Source organism: Ovis aries, chromosome 16 (genome assembly GCF_016772045.2).
Source record: "Ovis aries strain OAR_USU_Benz2616 breed Rambouillet chromosome 16, ARS-UI_Ramb_v3.0, whole genome shotgun sequence".
NCBI classification, from domain to species: domain Eukaryota; kingdom Metazoa; phylum Chordata; class Mammalia; order Artiodactyla; family Bovidae; genus Ovis; species Ovis aries.
The window spans coordinates 16,029,246-16,049,045 of NC_056069.1; the positions used below are offsets into that span (position 1 = coordinate 16,029,246).

At 37.3% G+C, this 19,800-nt stretch overlaps 1 long non-coding RNA gene across 1 annotated transcript in view; it reads left to right on the top strand.

Moving 5' to 3' along the window:
- LOC114118734 (uncharacterized) overlaps positions 1-18,919 on the top strand; it is a 294,464-nt gene extending 275,545 nt beyond the window's left edge. Inside the window, exon 4 of the long non-coding RNA XR_009596756.1 lies at positions 18,784-18,919. This is a non-coding gene — a long non-coding RNA (uncharacterized LOC114118734). The remainder of the gene's footprint in view (positions 1-18,783) is intronic.
- The last annotated feature ends 881 nt before the right edge of the window (positions 18,920-19,800 follow it).

The following is a 19,800-nucleotide window of genomic DNA, read 5'->3' on the forward strand; positions in this document are numbered from 1 at the left end:
AAGAAGTTGTAACTTTTCTATGAATGTGTTCTTAGGTTTGGAAAGTTGGGTATCAGTGACATTACTGATGCTATTTGTTATTTTTTAAGCCTATATATAAGTTTTGAAATAACTTTCAGAAATAACTGAAAGTACAGAAGTATGGTGGAAATAAGAAATTCAAACCATGACCTATGAGGGGAGAAACAGTGAAGAGTCTTTTTTGTAGTATGTCAGGAGAAAGATGATGAGGGCCTGATCTAAAGCAGTACTAACAGGACAGCAAGGTATGGGTACAATGGTCTTTTCAAATAATTGGATGATGAAGATGCAAGTTGAAGATTGCCTCTGATTTTTGGGCATTAGTGATACCATTAATTGAATAGAGGAAGGTAGGTAAAGAAAGAGTTGCAGAATCTTTTGTAGCATCTAAGGGAAAAGGATTTTGGTTTGGGGAAAGATTGACTTTGAATTACTTTGAAAGAAGATATCATTGGGAGCTTAGAAATGGGAAAGTAGAGCTCAGAAAATAATTGTTGGCTATAGATACAGATCCAGAAATCATTACAGCAAGCTGTATCTAGGCTGAGAAAAAGAAATCCGCTGTTTTACATGTATTGCTCCATATCATCTTCACAGCTATCTTCTCTGGAAGATGGTGATATTATTCTTTACTTTAAAGTGAGAAAAACTCTAGCAGAGAGATGTTAATTATTTTTTTATATGAATACCATTACCATGGTGGATGTATTAATCTGACTGGGCTGACATGAAAAAAAAAAAAATACCATAAACGGGGTGGATAGACATTTCCCACAGTTGTAGAAGCTGAAAGTCCAAGATCAGGGTGTCAGTATGGTTGGATTCTGGTGAGAGCTCTCTTCTTGGCTTATAGAAGGCCACCTGCTCACTGTGGGTTCGTGTGGCCTCTCTCCAGTGAGCACACATGGAGAGGGAGAGAGAGAATTCTCTTTCTTCCCCTTATAAAGTCAAGTCCTGTTGGATTAGGACTCTACCCTTTAGACCTCACTTTACCTTGACTGCCTCTTAAAAGCCCTATCTCCAAATACAGGTATTTTGGGGTGTTTGGACTTCAACATATGACTTTTGGGGGGCCACAATTCATTCTATTGCTGACTTGAACCTGGATAGGTCACAGACAGTGCACCTTTACCGCTAGATGTGTGATGCAAGCCAGTTACTGGCTTTGGTTGCCAGGGGCCCATAGTCAAAGTGCTTTGTGAGTGTGGAGAAAACAGGTAGATGACATGGACTAGCAGACACAAGGTGTGGTGGTACTGAATAGAATAAACCTTAAATTAATTAGGAATCCAAAAATTCATAAGACATAATTTTGTCCCCAATAATATTTCTATAATATTATATATATATACACACTTTATTTATATAACGTGTATACTTTGTTATATTGTATAAATGTTCTTTATAAATAAAATATATATATACTTTGTAATATGTGTGTGTGTGTGTGTATATATATATATATATATATAATATAGGCTTCCTAGGTGGCACTAGTGGTAAAGAACCCACCTACCAATGCAGGAGACATAAGAGACATAGATTCAATCTCTAGGTTTGGAAAATCTCCTGAGGGAGGGACTGGCAACCCACTCAAGTTTTTGCCTGGAGAATCCTATGGACAGGGGAACGTGGTGGGCTATAGTCCTAGGGTTTGCAGAGTTGAACAGACCTGTGATATATAGTGATATATATATCAGTATAAAAAAAAAAAGCCAAGTTTCTTTGAAGTATTTCTCCTAAAAGCCACAGAATGTTTCCAGGTACAAACTGTCATCAGTTGATGCCTAAATCCTTGTGTTTTGACTCTACAGGCATGTTTTTATTGCTTCTGGAGGTGGAGTGTATCATAGAGATTGGAATCAGTTCTCAATTCTCGCACGAAACAAAAAGTACATCTTTGGAAACGCATCTATACTATATAGATAGAGATGAAGCTCTTCTTAAAGCCATGTGACTTATACAAAGAGAATTACAGATACAATTACATATTGAGTGTTTATACTTTTACATGAGTTTTTCAAAGGTACCTTTTAAGTGCCTCAAACTACTTCAACTATTTCATTAGCCTCTAACATTTCAATGCAGTTTAAGAACCAGAAATATATATCCTAGAAATAGGCCACATTCAAATTGATTTTTCTCTTGGAGATCAAAGAGGAAATTTTCTATGAAATAAAGAAGGTGATTGAACCCTAAGAGGAAAAATAAAACACATTTCACAATGTCTAGTCCCAGCTCTCTTGTTTCTGATCAAATAGCAATGTGCAATTAGAATGTCATGTTTGTGGATCTTTTATATATTCATTTATATTTGACCCTAAATCACTCTAATACATGACCTCGTATTTAGATTTCAGAAAAACAGTCATTAGACTAGTCCTAGGTTTCAGGTTGGCATTGAAGATAGGTTTCAAAAATCATTAGCCTGTCAAAAATTTTGACAGGCCTGTAAAATGTTTTGGCCCTGCTGACAGTCACCCATGTTATCGCATCAGCTGCCTCCTTGGCTCAGAGTGCTTCCACTGACCCCTATGTCATTAATATAAAAGGATGTATACTTTTCACCTTCACCTAGTGATTGGGACTCAAAATATATACCCCAACATGTAACACCAGGAACATGAAGAATGAAGAGTAACCAATGGCTCTGTTGAGCAAATAATATTTTCCGGTCACCTTCATGTGCTCTTCCTTTGTGTCTCATAATCCAGTGAATTTGTTATGCTTAATACTTATACTTTAGAGCTGAGCAAACTGATATTAGTATAATACTTAAGAACCCGGACTTACTCAACAGGATAAGCAGTTCTGAATCCCAGTTCTGTCCCTTAATAGCTCAATAGTCAAATTTTAAAAAAAAAAATTTTTTTTTCAACATCTTATTTTCTTCTTATATAAAATCTAGAAGTTAAAATATTGGGCTGGCCAAAAAGTTCACTTGAATTTTTCTGTATCATGTTATGAATGAACTCCTTGGCCAACCCAACATTATCTCCCTCAGTAGGTTAGAGACTAGAATAAGATTAGCATGTGGTAGAATCAAATGAGAATACCACTGGCTAGCACTTTTCTGATGAAAAATTAGTCTGTGGTAGTGTTTGTTAGAAACACTATGACTTGTCCAAGGTAACACAGGTCAAAATTGGACTCAGAGTGAGGTTTACTACAATTTCAGTGCTTTTCTTACTGAGATACTTTTGTGCGGAGAAATGTTTAAGCTATGCTGTCTTCTGTTAAGCCCAAACTGATTTTGTTGACGTGAACACATAGGTCAGTCTGTATTTTCACGATGATTTGGGATGTACCTAAGTTAATGGCAGAGCGTTGGTATGAAATAGAGTGGGAGTAAGTGAAATAGCCATAGATTTGGTTACAAATAAAGACACTTGCTGTCCTGTAACAAGGGCCCAGCGGCATAGACGCAGGGAGTCACAGCCACCTACAAAACGAGGCCTGCCTGTCTCTACCCAAGGAACTTTTCCTGCACCTGCACGCATCCCGTTACTATTTTCTACCTAAGCAGGAAGTGAATAGGTTTCTACCCTTTTAATTTTTGTATTGTTTACCCAGTTGTATGAATGTCATTGTAATATAGTAATGTTTTACATTATCTTATAATCTAGGGGATACATTTTAATTGTTCATTTTCATTAAAGACAACACATGCTTAATAAAAAACAGCAGCTTCTATATCCTTGCAATGTATTCCTCTTACCTGTTCAGAGAATCTGGGCTAGTCACATCAACATGTACTGGTTCTTTAATTGAGGAGCACCCAGTGGAAGCATCTATACATGTGCATGGTCTAATTTTATATTCATCGTGAAACTATAGCCTACTTCTATTAAGCACTGAAACTCTCCATAGTGTCAGAGAGTGACTCTGCACTCTACCTGTTGACTAGGTTATATGTGTGTGTGTACATGTGTGTGCATGTGTTATAAACATACATTCTGTATGAGGTAGCCATGATCTCTAGGTATAATTCTAAATGGCAGAGACTGAGGTAATATATATGGGTAAATATTAAGGAGCTACCCAAAAGTAGTGCTGTATTTACTAAGATATTTTGGAAAGATAAGGACTTAGGGAGAAGTCAGTAAAGAGGGAATGTCATGTCAATCAAAATAAGAGGAAATCATCATTTTTTATCATTTTGTGAAGGCTTTATAGAGAAGGAAGGGTTATGGGAGCATCTTACATTTTCTGCACTAGATAAATTTCAGTAATGATTTGGCCTTTAGAAAGCGATATTTTCAAATTCCTTTACTGGGGCAATGTGTTTGCTTTTGTGCCTTCTTTGTCTATGCAGGCAGGTGTTACCAGAGATGGTTAAAACTTCTTATTACAAAGCACTGCATGCTTCACTGGGCAATGAAACAGAAAAGTTAAAATGAAACTTAATATCACCCAACACTTTTATCTCTTTTGAAAATTACTTGACCAGACTCTTTGTCAGCACTCTTCTTGCTCTTTTTTACTTCCCTTCAGTTGTCTGGTTTGGAACTGAAAAAAAAAATAAAAGATCACGACACCATGAATCTTTGCTTTAACTCAGAGATGAGGGAGGATGAACTAGACTGTGGGATGAAATGACTTGTCAGTATTTGCATCCACCTTTATTCCTGAATTAGCTGTTGCTTTTCACTGTATTCAACACTATGCCTGGTTCTGTGCTAACATTCAGAAGACCATCTAGGGGGTCTATAAATGAAATAATTGAAGCAAATAAAATAATTGAGGATAAAGAGTTACGAGTAAGGCCGGTCGCTGCCCACTAGTAGGGAGTGTGGGAAGGGTCAGACAAGACTATGGAGCATATGGCAATTGACTGGAGCTTTTAATCACTGACGGAATATTGAGTCAGAATCAGGTTTAAGGAATAGGTGAATCAGTGACACTCCTGGAAGATAACTGAGTCATGTAATAGTAGTTGTAGTCTGGTTGGGCAGGAACAGTAGGAGAAAATGATGCCCTAACATTAGCCATCACCTTCTATTGAGTTATGACACTACACAGAGCTGTGAAGCATGCAGTGCTCTGAAGCTTCGGAACACCCACCACGATGGCAAAGATATTTTATTGACATAACACTTGAAAATACACACAATTTTCAGAATCTCCTGGACAGTTTTCTTTTGAGAAATATTTTCTTGATAATATGTCAGTCTTTCAGATTTGTGTCTTTGAAAAAATGACTTTATTTTTTAACCCTGTATATTTTTTGTTGAGTAAAATTCAAATCTAGCTTGTCAGCTTTTTTTTAAAGAAGAACAAATAGAAAATAGATAGTCTTGATTATAGTCCAAGTCACAATTTGTTTTCTATTGTTCTCTGGAAACATGGAAATAAAGAATTATATTCCATTTATCAGAGAATAAAGAGAAGGATATTCTTGTGATCAATAACTGGAAGAGTGTAAATCCCTGATCTGCATTTAGAGATTTGTTCTACTTCTAAGTAGAAAGGCTAAGGCTCACTGGAGATGTATCCATTTGTATATCATTTGCCCAGAGACAGAAAGCAAGTTCTTGGATTTGTAAGACGCTTATCTGGTTATCTTTAGGTGGAACATTCATACTGGGAAAAATAAATTTTCTTATTACTGACTCATATTATAATGGCATTGAACACTATAGTAAGGCACCAAGGCGATAGTCACAAGTAAAATTTGTTGAAATCTGATCTCATTTCCCAGTGCAGATCTGGGAAGAAAATACTGTTAGCCAAATTCAGGCAGGGTTGATTGTAAAAAGAATAGTATTCATGATTTCAAAGCTGGATATGAGTTTTACCTGAGGAACTTTTAAAATATTAATAACTTCCTTTCTTCCCCACCCACATAACTCCCTCCTTGTGAGCCTTCCTTCTTTGCTCCCGACTATAAGAAATTAGGCAGGGTTGAATGAGGACAGCAGCAGCCTCAGAGGATCTAGACAGGTTTCAGGGATACTGAGACAAAATAAACATACTGAGGACACCAGAGCTAAATTTCTCACTGTTAGAAAAGGAAATTACAAATATGGAATGGGAGAAAGTTGAAATGAGCATTGTAATCTTGGATTGCAATTAGTAATATGTGTGTGAATGCATCGCTTTTTATATCTCAATGTAGAGGGACAGAGGCTTCCCTGATGACTCAGACGGTAAAGAATCCACCTGCAATGCAGGAGACCTGAGTTCAGTCCCTGGGTTGGGAAGATCCTCTGCAGAAGGGCGTGGTAACTCATTCCAGTATTCTTGCCTGGAGAATCCCTATGGACAGAGGAGTCTGGCAGGTTATAGCCCATGGGGTCATAAAGAGTCAGACATGACTGAGCAGCTAAGCACAGATAGAGAAATTAAATACAAAAATAAGAGATGTATGTATTCCACATCTCTAGTCATTTGCTGTGATTGAAATGAGGAAGTGTTCAAACAACAATGGAGTCAAGTCAGAAAATATAGATGTCAGTTTGAAGGGGCTCCACTACAAAATCTAGAACAATTTGGGAATCTAAATAAATACTGATAATGATGGATAGTGTTGAATCAATCTATGGTGAAATAACTGAGCATATTACCGTGGAGAAGAGAACGTTTTTACTTGCAGAATGCCAAACAGTAAATGTAAAAGTAATGGTAGAATTGGAAAAAAATAACAATTTAGAAACTAATGTAATAATAATTTGGCCAACAAAGAACACTCGTGGATGTAGAATATATGGGTGAAAATTTAATGACAAAGAGGATATTTACATAGCCTCAGAGTTTCTCCCCACATAATTATACATACAGTGGAGAAACAGTACCTTTAGTAGACTCTGATCAAAACCTCCAACAAGTTATCAAAGTTATCACCAGTGATGGGACACAGTGAGAAGAGACAGTCTTGGTGATCTTTCTGCCAAATTGTATAGCCTGAATCTAGTCATAAGGAAGCAGACAAATCCAACTTGAAAAATATTCTACAGGGCAACTGTTATAGATTCAAAATTATTAAGGTTGGTAAGGACACAGAAGAATTGTGGAACTCTTCCAGACTTACGGAAACTAAAGAGATGGAATAGTCCATTGCCAACACTTCATCCTGGTTTGGATCATTCTGCTATGAAGGACATTATTGGGATGGTTGGCAAAAATCTAAATGGGAAGAAGGGTATATGGGATTTCTTTGTATTCCTAGCACTTTTATTTTGTAAGTTTGAAATTCCTTCAAACTAAAAGAGTGCAGAATAATGTCTGTGTTGCCACTCACACAGAATTACAACAGGATCTCTGAAAATAGAAACATTTTTCAAAGAACCTAAGATGACTCTAACAAGAAGCCAGGATTGAGAACTGCTGGGCAAGCAGCAACAGTTCATTAAGACCAGTGCTTGCAACTAGAAGAATTCTAATTATGGGCCTGTCTTTGTTTCATTCAGTAGGGATTCTGATGATGGATTTATGCCTAGCATTTACTTGGTGAATGGATTGTAATGCTATGTTCTTTCAGCGTTGCTTGTAGAGAGCTATACTATAGCTGTTCTTGGTTTACAGTACATTGCAGTACCCACTTGTGATGTTCCAAGTGGGTATATTTATTTTTTAATGGAAAATGGAATAGAAACATACCTTACTTTGAGATTCAGTAATCTTCCATGATGTAGTTAGAGACACATGGTTTTCTAAAACAAGAGTTGTCATTAGTTTGGGTTGATGCTTAATGTTTTATATTCAAATCATACATTTCTTTAAATGTCTTTGAGCATTACACTAGGCAGTAATCCACCTGGTATTCTATTGTATCAGTGTATCAGATGACACATTAAGATCCATTCCTTTCTTTGAATTTGCAGTGTCACGAAGTAGAGGAGAATGTCTGCTGGTTTCCCATGCACCTCCCTCTCGTCTTTACCTAGGCTTATATCTGTATAGATGAGAGCATCATCTTGCTGTGTTTGGCTGTGGTAAGGGATGTCACAGGTGTTTGGATTCTGCAGATAGTCCAAGACGTAAGATCTTCAGATGTGGATATATTTAGAGTGAGCCAGAGATAAAAAGTGAAGAAAATTTTAAAGGTGTTGTCAAAGCTTGCCTCAAGCAAAATTGTGAAATATGCCAAGATTCTCACTGGAGCATACCAGTCTCTGCAGTGCCCCAATCTATCTTTGCTTCTCAGATGGTGGAGTGGTAAAGAATCTGCCTGCCAATGCAGGAGAGGCAACAGATAGGGGTTCAATCCCTGAGTTGGGAATATCCCCTGGAGTAGGAAATGACAATCCACTAGAGTATTCTTCTCTGAGAAATCCCATGCACAGGGGAGCCTGACGAATTACAGTCCATAGGGTTGCAAAGAGCCAGACACAACTGAGCATGCATGCATGCATCTATCTTCTCTGTGGCTGTTTGCTAGGTATCTTTCAGGTGTATAGTTTGCACAATCTCAGCTTTCACAGCATCTGCCAAATAGTTGCTAAATAAAGCCTTATATGGGAAGAGCTTTAATATTTACCCCTCCCAAGGATGTTTATTTTTTTAATTGATATTTTATCAAAATTGATTTATTATAGATGGAGAGAAAAAATATTTTTAAAAGTAGCCCTTATTTGTGAACTTATTTATCTGTAAAAGCATTTTGCTATATACTGTATTCATTATCACATTAATCCTAAGTGTTCTATGAGGTAGAGTATGACTTATATCCATTTTATAGAAGAGAACTTGAAGCTTAGAGCACTGAAACAATTTGTCCCAAATCATAAAACTGGTGAGTTACAGACTTCAGATTTGAACCCACATCTATCTGATTTCTAAATCCATGTGCTTACCCATTAGGATTTATTGGCTCTCATGTTTTGGACTAGGGATCACCTAGACAATCTATTCCTAACTTTAGAGAAATTCATGTAGTATGAATCTTAAGAAAACTACCTCATGATCCTATCTTCCTAGCAGAGTTGTCCACACTACATTATAGAGCATATGATTCAGAAGAGGCTGCTGCTGCTGCTGCTGCTGCTGCTGCTGCTGCTGCTAAGTCACTTCAGTTGTATTTGACTCTTAGCAACCGCATGGACTGCAGCCCACCAGGCTCCTCCATCCATAGGATTTTCAAGGCAAGAGTACTGGATCAGAAGAGTATACTCTAGTAACAATACTAAGGTATTATTCCTCTAGTCATATTCTTGCTCAGACAGAAGATTTATGCTGAAACAGCTTTGCAGTTTGTATAGTGGGTGTTTAAATACACAGAGCTATATTGGATGTTTCTCTGAAAGCTTTTAAAATCCTCTCTTAGGTTCATTTGGTAATTCAGAGATAACTCAGTAGAATGTGGCCCTTTAATGTATCTCTAAATACTTTTGTCAAGCTATTAAAGCTATTGAGGTACTGGCCACAAATATATTACATATAGCTTCTTAGCTCACTTCTTGGGGTAGATATTTAGTCTGCCCTTTTTATAGCTTACATAAAGCTCTATGTTCCAAAGCATTTATGTTGTAATGCAGAAAGAATAGCTAAGAGCAAGAATAACATATGATATGGAGTGTATTTTTTAAATAATCTGGTTAATCATTTTCTTGTTGAAGTAAAGAAATTTCAGTTCAAGCCCTTTTAACTGAGGCATTCAAGCACTGAGAAGACTATCAAAGCATACTTGTTTTTGAATTATTACTTACATAAATTTGTAACATGTCAACAGTCATTTTTATATTGTATCCCAATATACAATTGCCATTTTAGCAGAATATGTTCCAAATTATTTAAAAAGTATATGCTGCTGTTTCTAAATACTAAGTTGCTGACAAAACATATGAATTAGTTATATCATAAGGAAAATACCTAAATGATATTCTTCTGTTATATGGCTGGAAAAAACAATGTGTTTCCCTAAATAGTCAAACTAAGAAAATAATTAACATTTACTCAATATCAGGCACTTTGTTGAGCAATTCATTACTATGTTAAATCCTTAGAGCAACCTTGGGATGTGATTAGGGTAAATGTTAATGATTATTATTACTGAAGAGATAAAATAACTGAAGGTCTTTGGGACTAAGCAACTTGCCCACTAAGCCATATAACTAGAAATGAGCATATTGAAATAGAAGATTATCTAACTTTAAAATTTATTCTCTTGACCAGTAAGTTATATAACTAAGGCAATATAGAATCTTTAAGACTAATGTTAATATTAAAAGTATCCCTCTGGAATTAGCATTCCCATATACACATAATACCATTACAAAACCATATTGCCTTTAGAGCTAAAAGTGCTATCTTAGCCCAAATTTTCACTTGAAAAATGATGGAAATGAAGACCAGAAAAGATATGTGATATTCCTAATGGTAATCTATAAATGTTCCAAGAAACAAAATGGTGACCAATATTAAATGATTAAATTTTATTCCCTATAGCTTACTCTTAACTCTTTTAATAAAAGAAAGACAGAATTGCCAAAGATGGAGGCCAGTTGATGGTTCAGGCATGAACTCTCTTGGACACAATATAGGAACTCTATTAGCCTATTGTTTGTTTCCTAGCTCTCCAAGATGTAAAGTAGAGACATTTTGACATCTAACTGCTGGGTTATGCTGACTAAAAGGGAACGTATCTTGAGGCCCTGGCACATAATAGTACTTAGATAAGTGATGGATTTTATTATCGTACTACTCTATTACACTCTTCACACATGGTGTCAGGGTCTCAGTTTTACAGATCTCAGGAACTCAATTATTTTAGTGTCCTTAGAAATTATCAGCAGGTACATAAACCTAGAATGTTTTATCTTAGAAGTAGTATGTTGATAAATGTGTAATAATTGGGTTTTGCAGAGGGTAGAGGGAAAGAACTTATTTGTAGCATTAACTGATTTTTATGTGCAAATTACTTCAATCAGAACAGATTTCAATCTACCAACATGTCAGCTGACTTGAAATTTTTTTTAATTTAAAAATAGACCCCATTAAGCAGGTATTAGCTAACTCCAGTAAGCACTGATTTTCCCTTGTGTATGTGTGTGTGTAGTATGTGTGTGTGTGTGTATTTATGCAAAACACATATGCCTATATAAAGTGAAAGTGAAAATCACTCAATCATGTTTGACTCTGCAACCCCATGGGCTGTAGCCTGCCACGTTCCTCTGTCCATGGAGTTCTCCAGGCCACCATATTGGAGTAGGTAGCCAGCTGTTCCCTTCTCCAGGGGATCTTCCCAACTCACTGATCGAACCCAAGTCTCCTGCAATGCAAGCAGATTCTTTACCTTCTGAGCCACCAGGGAAGCCCAAGAATACTTAAAGTGGGTAGCCTATCCCTTCTCCAGGGGATCTTCCCAACCCAGGAATTGAACTGGAGTCTCCTGCATTGCAGGCGGATTCTTTACCAGGTGAGCCACCAGAGAAGCCCTTGCCCATATAAATGAGGGCCAAATGATAATTACATAGTTATTTTATAAGCATAGAGTCAGATCAAGCGTGGTGGTGATTTAGTTGTGAAGCTATATCCGACTCTTGTGACCCCGTGGACTGTGCCCACCAGGCTCCTCTGTCCATGGGGTTCTCCAAGCAAGAATACTGGACAGGGTTGCCATTTCCTCTTCGAGAGGATCTTCCCAACCCTTGGATTGAACTTGGGTCTCCTGAATTGCAGGTGGATTCTTTACTGACTGAGCCACCAGGGAATCCAGTACAAGGGTAATTAATTTTATAATAACAGTCACTGTCTCTGACATCTGATGCCGCATCTTAGATCTAAGAAAGTCTTTGCCTTGCATGATGCTGGAAACACAGGACAAGTTGTGTCCTTGGAATATATGTTATTCTAGGCTGCCTTCATAACCTTGAACTTCCTGCTGTCACCCACAGACCATTGCTGGTGCAGACAGTTTCCCTGGAGAGTACTTTCTTCCTTAGACTATATTTGATCATTGCCCAATTAAATTGAGTATTTCACTCTTAGGCAGTGATCTTCTGGGCACAACACTATATTGATTATACTACTAAAGTAATTAGTAATTGAATGCTAGTAATAAATTCACAGAGAATCAAAGTTGAGAAGTGTTCTTGCAGAGCTGCTGATTTAATTAGCTATTTTTTCATAGATAGAGAAAACACATCAAACAAAGAGGGGAAAAAAAGAAAATAAGTTTAACTTGTTCAATACTTTCTGACAATTCATAGCAAAAACCCATGTCTTATAACTTATCTTTAAATTTGTTATAAAAACTCAATTCATGAATTTACTTTTATTTTATTGGAAAGGGAGTAAAAATGTTTGTACTATAAATCCACAATGATTCCAGAAATTCAAGGGTGATTCAAAATGTGAAAATCAATCCATATTATATACCACATTATAGAATGCAAAAACAAAAACATGATCATCTAGATTGATGCAGAAAAAACATTTGACAAAATTCAATACCTTTTCATAACAAAAATACATAAAACCACTCAATAAACTAGGAATATAAAGAAGCTTCCTTAACATCATAAAATGTATGTGAAAACTCAGCAGAAAACATACTCATTGGTGAAAGACAAAGTTTTTCTTCTCGTGATCAGTTACCACAACAAACAAGCCAAAAATCCCACAGTGGGATCCATTTTTTTTTTTTTAACCAAGAATTTGAATGCAAAGGAAAAGAAAGAAAGGGAAAAACAATCCATAGAATTGTTTTAGTGTGAATGGATAAGCTACAATTTCTCAAAACCACAGCATTTGGCAGAGAGAGTTTGATGGAGATAAAGGGAGAACTTGAAAGCCAGAGTTCAAAACACACAATTGTTCACAAGTACCCAAGTTTCCAGCTGAGTATATTCAATTTCAGTCCTGGCAACTAGATTAGCCATCTATATTTTTTAATGATTGTCTGAGGTTTTAATAGCGCCTTTACTTCATTCCTGTTCCACATTGAAGCTACAGACTGAGTGGGATATCCTGTGAATTACAACCTCTCCCTTAGACATCTTTGAACTTAAACATTATTTAGGGTGTGACAATAGCGGTAAGTAGGGCAAAAAAGCCATGAAGCATTCTCAGTAAATCATTTGTTTGGGATTGAACCAATGGTTTCTTTCTTAGGTTTGTTTGATATTTAGTTCAGTTCAGTTCAGTCCTTCAGTCGTGTCCGACTCTTTGCGACCCCATGAATCGCAGCACCCCAGGTCTCCCTGTCCATCACCAACTCTCGGAGTTCACTCAGACTCGCGTCCATCGAGTCAGTGATGCCATCCAGCCATCTCATCCTCTGTCGTCCCCTTCTCCTCCTGCCCCCAATCCCTCCCAGCATCAGTCTTTTCTAATGAGTCAACTCTTCACATGAGGTGCCCAAAGGACTGGAGTTTCAGCTTTAGCATCATTCCTTCCAAAGAAATCCCAGGGCTGATCTCCTTCAGAATGGACTGGTTGGATCTCCTTGCAGTCCAAGGGACTCTCAAGAGTCTTCTCCAACACCACAGTTCAAAAGCATCAATTCTTCAGCCCTCAGCCTTCTTCACAGTCCAACTCTCACATCCATACATGACTACTGGAAAACCATAGCCTTGACTAGATGGACCTTAGTCAGCAGAGTAATGTCCCTGCTTTTGAATATGCTATCTAGGTTGGTCATAACTTTTCTTCCAAGGAGTAAGCATCTTTTAATTTCATGGCTGCAGTCACCATATGCAGTGATTTTGGAGCCCCCCAAAATTAAGCCTGACACTGTTTCCACTTTTTCTCCATCTATTTCCCATGGAGTGATAGGACTGGATGCCATGATCTTCATTTTCTGAATGTTGAGCTTTAAGCCAACTTTTTCACTCTCCTCTTTTACTTTCATCAAGAGGCTTTTTAGTTCCTCTTCACTTTCTGCCATATTAATCATATACCTGTCTGAAAGTGAAAGTGTTAGTCACTCAGCTGCATCTGACTCTGTAACCCCATGGACTGTAGCCCACCAGTTTCCTCTATGCATGGAATTCTCCAGTTAAGAATCCTGGAGTGGGTAGTCATTCTCTTCTCCAGGGGATCTGCCCAACCCAGGAATCAAACTCAGGTCTCTTGCATTAAAGGCAGATTTTTTTTGCCATCTGAGCCACCAGGGAAGCCCGTATACCTGACCACCACAGAGTCATTCTTCCTTATTTGATCATTTATTATCATTTATTATTTTTGACCTTCCCCTGTCTTAGTCCCAATGTTAAGTGCAGTGGGAGGTATAATATTAATCAAAACATAACACTTTTCAAGATGTTTGCAGTTTCTTTAAGGGTATCAGTTTTGTTCACAAATATAATGGAGTATAGATTGTATGCATGCATGCTCACATGAGTTGTCTTCAACCCTTGGCGCCTCCATGAACTACAGCCCACCAGGATCCTCTATCCATGGGATTTCCAGGGCGAGAAATATTGGAGTAGGTTATCATTACCTCCACCAAGGGATCCTCCCGACCCAGGGATCAAATCTGCATCTCCTGTGTTTCCTGCATTGGTAGGCAGATTCTTTACCACTGCACAACGAGAAAAAATGACCCTGGGAAGCCAATACAGATTGGGATCCTCTTAAACAAAGTAGTTTAAAGAATCCAGAAAATTCTAGAGAAGACAGAGTTTACATTTTGCTGAAGTGATCAGGGGAGACTTCATGGAATCAAAGTAGCATACAAGAAGGGTTTCATAGAATGGGGCAGAATGGATATACTTACAGAAAGTATAATGAAACAGGGAGCATCATTTTAAGGCAGCTGTAGCCAATTGTTATGCATATATCATAACATATTTTCAAATGCTCAAATTTTGGCAGCAGAGTTGTTAAGGTTTACACTGATCCACAGGTATTATACCCATGAATCATCCTTCAAATCAGTACTTTGGCACTACTGAGTAGAATTTTCTGTTTTCCTGAATGTTCTCTCATATAGCAATGTTTTGACATGATCTTGTAAGATCTTGTGGTGATGCCATTTTTTTCCTTCTTACTCTCAGCTTTCTACACTGAAGAGCACCAGATGTCCTGTCTAACAGATTTTATGAAAAGCACTTATCCTCATTTGAGAAAAAAATAACATTTTGTGCATTAATCACCATCTTATGGCACTTATTTGAAGATCTTTGGGTACCCAGTTCACCATAGTATAATGATAGAGTATTACTGGAAGAGGGAAGGAAACCACAGGGAAGTTTTGCTAGTACTGTTTGTTCCAGTGGAGGATCCATGACATGAAATACTGCAAAATCACATTTGAAAGGAAAAATGAGGCCATCTTGCCAAAGTACACCTTTGTTATTCTGTAGGTCAAGTTAAACTTGATAGAGCCGATGGATTCCACAACAGTACTTCAGACATTACCTTAGTTGAGGGAGAGGGAATAGGTGATTAAGACACTCACTTCAAAAGAGTAGCTCAAGTTCTTTGACAAATGCCTTTGCTAAGAAAAAATTTTTAAAATAATTTTAAAATAATAATTTTTAATTATAATAATTTAATAATTTTTAATTTAAAAATAAGTGAGTAGGCAATGAAAGAAACCACTGAAGGTTTTCAGGGAGGTGGCATAATAAGATCAGCTCTGAAAGACTATTCTGGTATCAGGATGTATCAGGAGTGGAGAAGCAAGGAACAGAGGCTAACTGGGGGACTTTTACATCATTCAAGAAGAAATCACAGAAGCTTGTACAGCGTGGTGGTAGCGAGACCAGAAAGGAAGAAAAGGCCAAAGAATCATTCTAGAAGTAGAATCAAAGACCCTCACAATCTTTGGTTCAGGAGGTAAAAGAAAAAAATGTTTATTTCAAGTATTTATGGTTTTCTTGCCCTAGTAGGTGGTTAAAAAGTAGATACAGATATAAGTTAAAAAGTAGAGAGACCAAATGAGTTTTACTGTGAATTGGTGCATCTGAAGTAAGTGCCAGATGTCTTGTTAGATATAACTATTAGGCCACTTAAAATGCACCTCCATAGCTTTGTAGGCTTTATCTACTAATACAGCAACATGAGTATTTACATAGATGGTAAGTTATAAAGGGAGAGTAGCCAAAAATTACATAAAGGGAAAATAGAGTTAGACGCAAAAGTTGAGTAAAGGAAATATAGTCAGCTTATGGAGGGAATTCTCCTACTAGAGATTATACTGATGTATGGCAAAACCAATACAATATTGTAAAGCAATTAACCTCCAATTAAAATAAATAAATTTATACTTAAAAGAGAAAAAAGTGTTTTATAAGGCATATTTGCAGATGCATTTGAAACCAAATAGCAAGAACTTGTAATGGAATCAAAAATAAAGACATAATAGGGTCCTGTAAAGAGGGAGGGGGTAAGTTCCAGGGAGTTTAGCTCTTTACACTTCTCCACAACCAAACCTACTTATCATTTATGTCCCACCTTATCTTCCTAAAGGCGGCATGCTGAATAAAATTCTGCCACTGCTGAACTCATCCCGAGGGTGGTAACAGATCACAAACGGATAGAAACTATGTGAGCAGGTGATGGACAAACCTGATCCTGTAACAACTTCTTCTACGGGATTTCAGATATGGAATTAATAATCATGCCTCAGTTCAGTTCAGTTCAGTCACTCAGTCGTGTCCGACTCTTTGCAACCCCATGAATCGCAGCATGCCAGGCCTCCCTGTCCATCACCATCTCCCAGAGTTCACTAAGACTCACGTTCATCGAGTCCATGGTGCCATCCAGCCATCTCATCCTGTGTCCTCCCCTTCTCCTTCTGCCCCCAATCCCTCCCAACCAGAGTCTTTTCCAATGAATCAACTCTTCACATGAGGTGGCCAAAGTACTGGAGTTTCAGCTTTAGCATCATTCCTTCCAAAGAAATCCCAGGGCTAATCATGCCTAAGTGTCCTGAAATTTCATTGCTCCACTAAGGATGTAGAAAGTCGCTCAGTCGTATCCAACTCTTTGCGACCCCATGGACTATACAGTCCAAGGAATTCTCTAGGCAAGAATACTGGAATGGGTAGCCTTTCCCTTTTCCAGGGGATCTTCCCAACCCAGGGATCGAACCCAGGTCTCCTGCATTGCAGGTGGGTTCTCCATCAGCTGAGCCACAAGGGAATCACCACTAAGGATGTGCACTCTATTTATTGTATTTATTTAGTGGTCTATAATTTTCTATTAAAAAGTTATATGTATTAAAATCTGAGAATTTTCCTATGAAACAGTTGGATATTATGCTGGCTTATAAATATCTTGTTCTTTCTCAAATGCATCTCATAAATTTATTGGCACAGCTTTTCAATTGCTCTGTCTTTAATCTATTTCTGGACTTGTAATATATCCATGCTGCTGAGTTGCAGGTACTTTGGAAAGTTAACCATCTTCTGGATGAATGGAGCTTGGCACAATTATTTTTTCAGATTGGCGCAATATCTATTATCTCTATCTAGAGCTTGAATTTGTCTCTCTCTCTCTCTCTCTCTCTTTTTTTTTTTCGGTCAAGTTTCTTTAAAAAAAAATCCACACTTCTGAAAAATGATGTAGATATCTAAGTAGTAAAGTATTTCTTATAAAACTTCACTATTTCAACTTGTAGTTAACATTCTTCTCATAGAGATATTTCCAGAGCATGAATGTGCTGCTAATATGGATATTTTCTGAAAAGATTTGTACAATGTAGTTTCCTCTTTACTGTTCCTTTCTTGTTGTGGTTGTCCTTTTGAGAATGTAAGTGACTTTGCTAATGGTGGAGTGTGCAAATATTGAGACCAAATACATAGTTGTTGCTATTAATGTGTTCATTGTTTCTCTAGAAATTGTTACTTAAAAATTCTTCCTGCACAGTTATTAATCATCTATTCAGTCTGAGCTGAGCAAGTAGATCTGCCCTAATCTCCTCTTCTCAGGTGAAGTGGGACTGGCTATATTTCTCTTTTTTTCAGCTTAGGTCTTTACAGCTCTTTCTTTCCTTGCAGCTTCCTGTTTGCTACCTTTAGTCTCTTTGCATTAGCTTCTCCCTTGACCTATTCTTTGTCCACATTGTCGCCCATTCTCTCTTTGCAGAATCCTATTTTGCCTTTGTTTTTTATGTTTACCTTATTCTCTGTTCCACACAGGACTTGTAACACATCCCTGGCCTCCTTTAGACAGAAATGTGTTTGTATATATTTAGACAATAGGAAAGGAAACCCCTGATGATGTATTTGAGCAGTTTACCTTATACTGGAGTACTCAATATAAAAGCAGTTTGGCCAATTCTATTCAAGGTCCAGATCTTCAGCCCTCCCTGTTCTAATGCCATGTGACTTAGTGACTTGATATTTGCTTTAAGCCTTAGTGTTTGCTTGTCATATTGAGCTGTGTTATCACAGACAGAAGGATATGTCCAGAATAGCCCACTAGTTGCAGAAGGAATATAAAAAACACATGGAACAGAGCCACCACATACAAGGTTCACCAGCTGAACCCAGCCTAGGTCATATCCCAATCCACCCACAGATGCACAATTGCACCAAACTGAGCCCAGCTGAACCCAGTCTGGATCAGCTGATCCCCAGCCAATGCACAGATGAGAGAGCTATAAGAATTATTATCACTGTTACAAGTTACAGAGTTTGGGTTGGTCTTTATGTAGCAACAAATAACTGATCACAACAGCACATGAAAAATCCAAAGCATGATGGGAGACATGCTGTCCAAAGGAAATAGTTTTGTTTAACAGGGACTTTGTCGTGAGAGACTGTGGTGATAAGAGTTGAGGCTATAGAGGTGTGTTAACATCAGTTCACTAAAGGCCTCAGTATGTATCTCTGGACATTTTCATCAAAACAATTTTTTGTCTAATTCCAGGCGTGCTGCGATTCATGGGGTCGCAGAGTTGGACACGACTGAGCAACTGAACTGAACTGAGAATGGATTAGGCAAGGAAAAATCAGAAACAGAATTTACTACTTTGCTCATCCTTCTCTCCAAAAATGTCTCCCGGACTTAACTTCTGTAAGAATTTTTGTTTTTTTTGGTCCAAATTTGATAAATAATGTATGCCAACACTCTTTTTTCATTCCATGGCAGATCATTAGTTAATCAGGCACCCTTAGATGAGTCAAGAAGCCTTCTCAACAGAATGTTCTTCATTCTCTCTCCTTGAAATCACCTTTTCTATCTCAGAGTTCCAACTTCAATACATCAAGGACTAGCTGAAATGTTAGCTCCTCAATGAGCTTTCTGTGATTTCTTCCACCAGATATGCTCTTTTTCTTTAATCAGCTAATATCCTTTATTAATTCTTGAAATATAACATTTATGTATCTTTCTTGTTTCCCCTACTAAACTTAAGGATGCGAAGCTAGAGATTCATCTTGTTTTTTGAAACTCCTGCAGCATCTAAATTCATACTTTGAATATATTATGTAACTTGTAAATGTTTGGTGGAAGCATGAATTACAACCATAAAGTGTTACAACGATTCCTTAACTCTTGCTTTTGGGCAAGAGTTTAAGGTACTTTCTGATTGATATACAAATGTAGGATTCTGCTTATGTTTGGATGCTTTATTAATTAATTTCTAAAAGAATATACTAGGAGGAAAGAAAAACATGGGAAAATTCTCTATTTGCAGCATGTAAAAGCAGATGTAATTTTTTGCAGGTAGATAATTTTCTTCCATTTTGGCCCAAGAAAATGAAACAAATAATTTTCCCTCCAGATTTTGGGATTGATCTCTTTTTATTTAGGACCCTAAAGATGCATTCTCCTATAATTTTGATTGTGAATCTTCTGTGAATTTATCATCCTTATTTGTTCAGCTAAGAATGAAGACCTTCTTCTTTCACACTAACTCAGAGTATTTTGAGTCAGAAAAGAAAA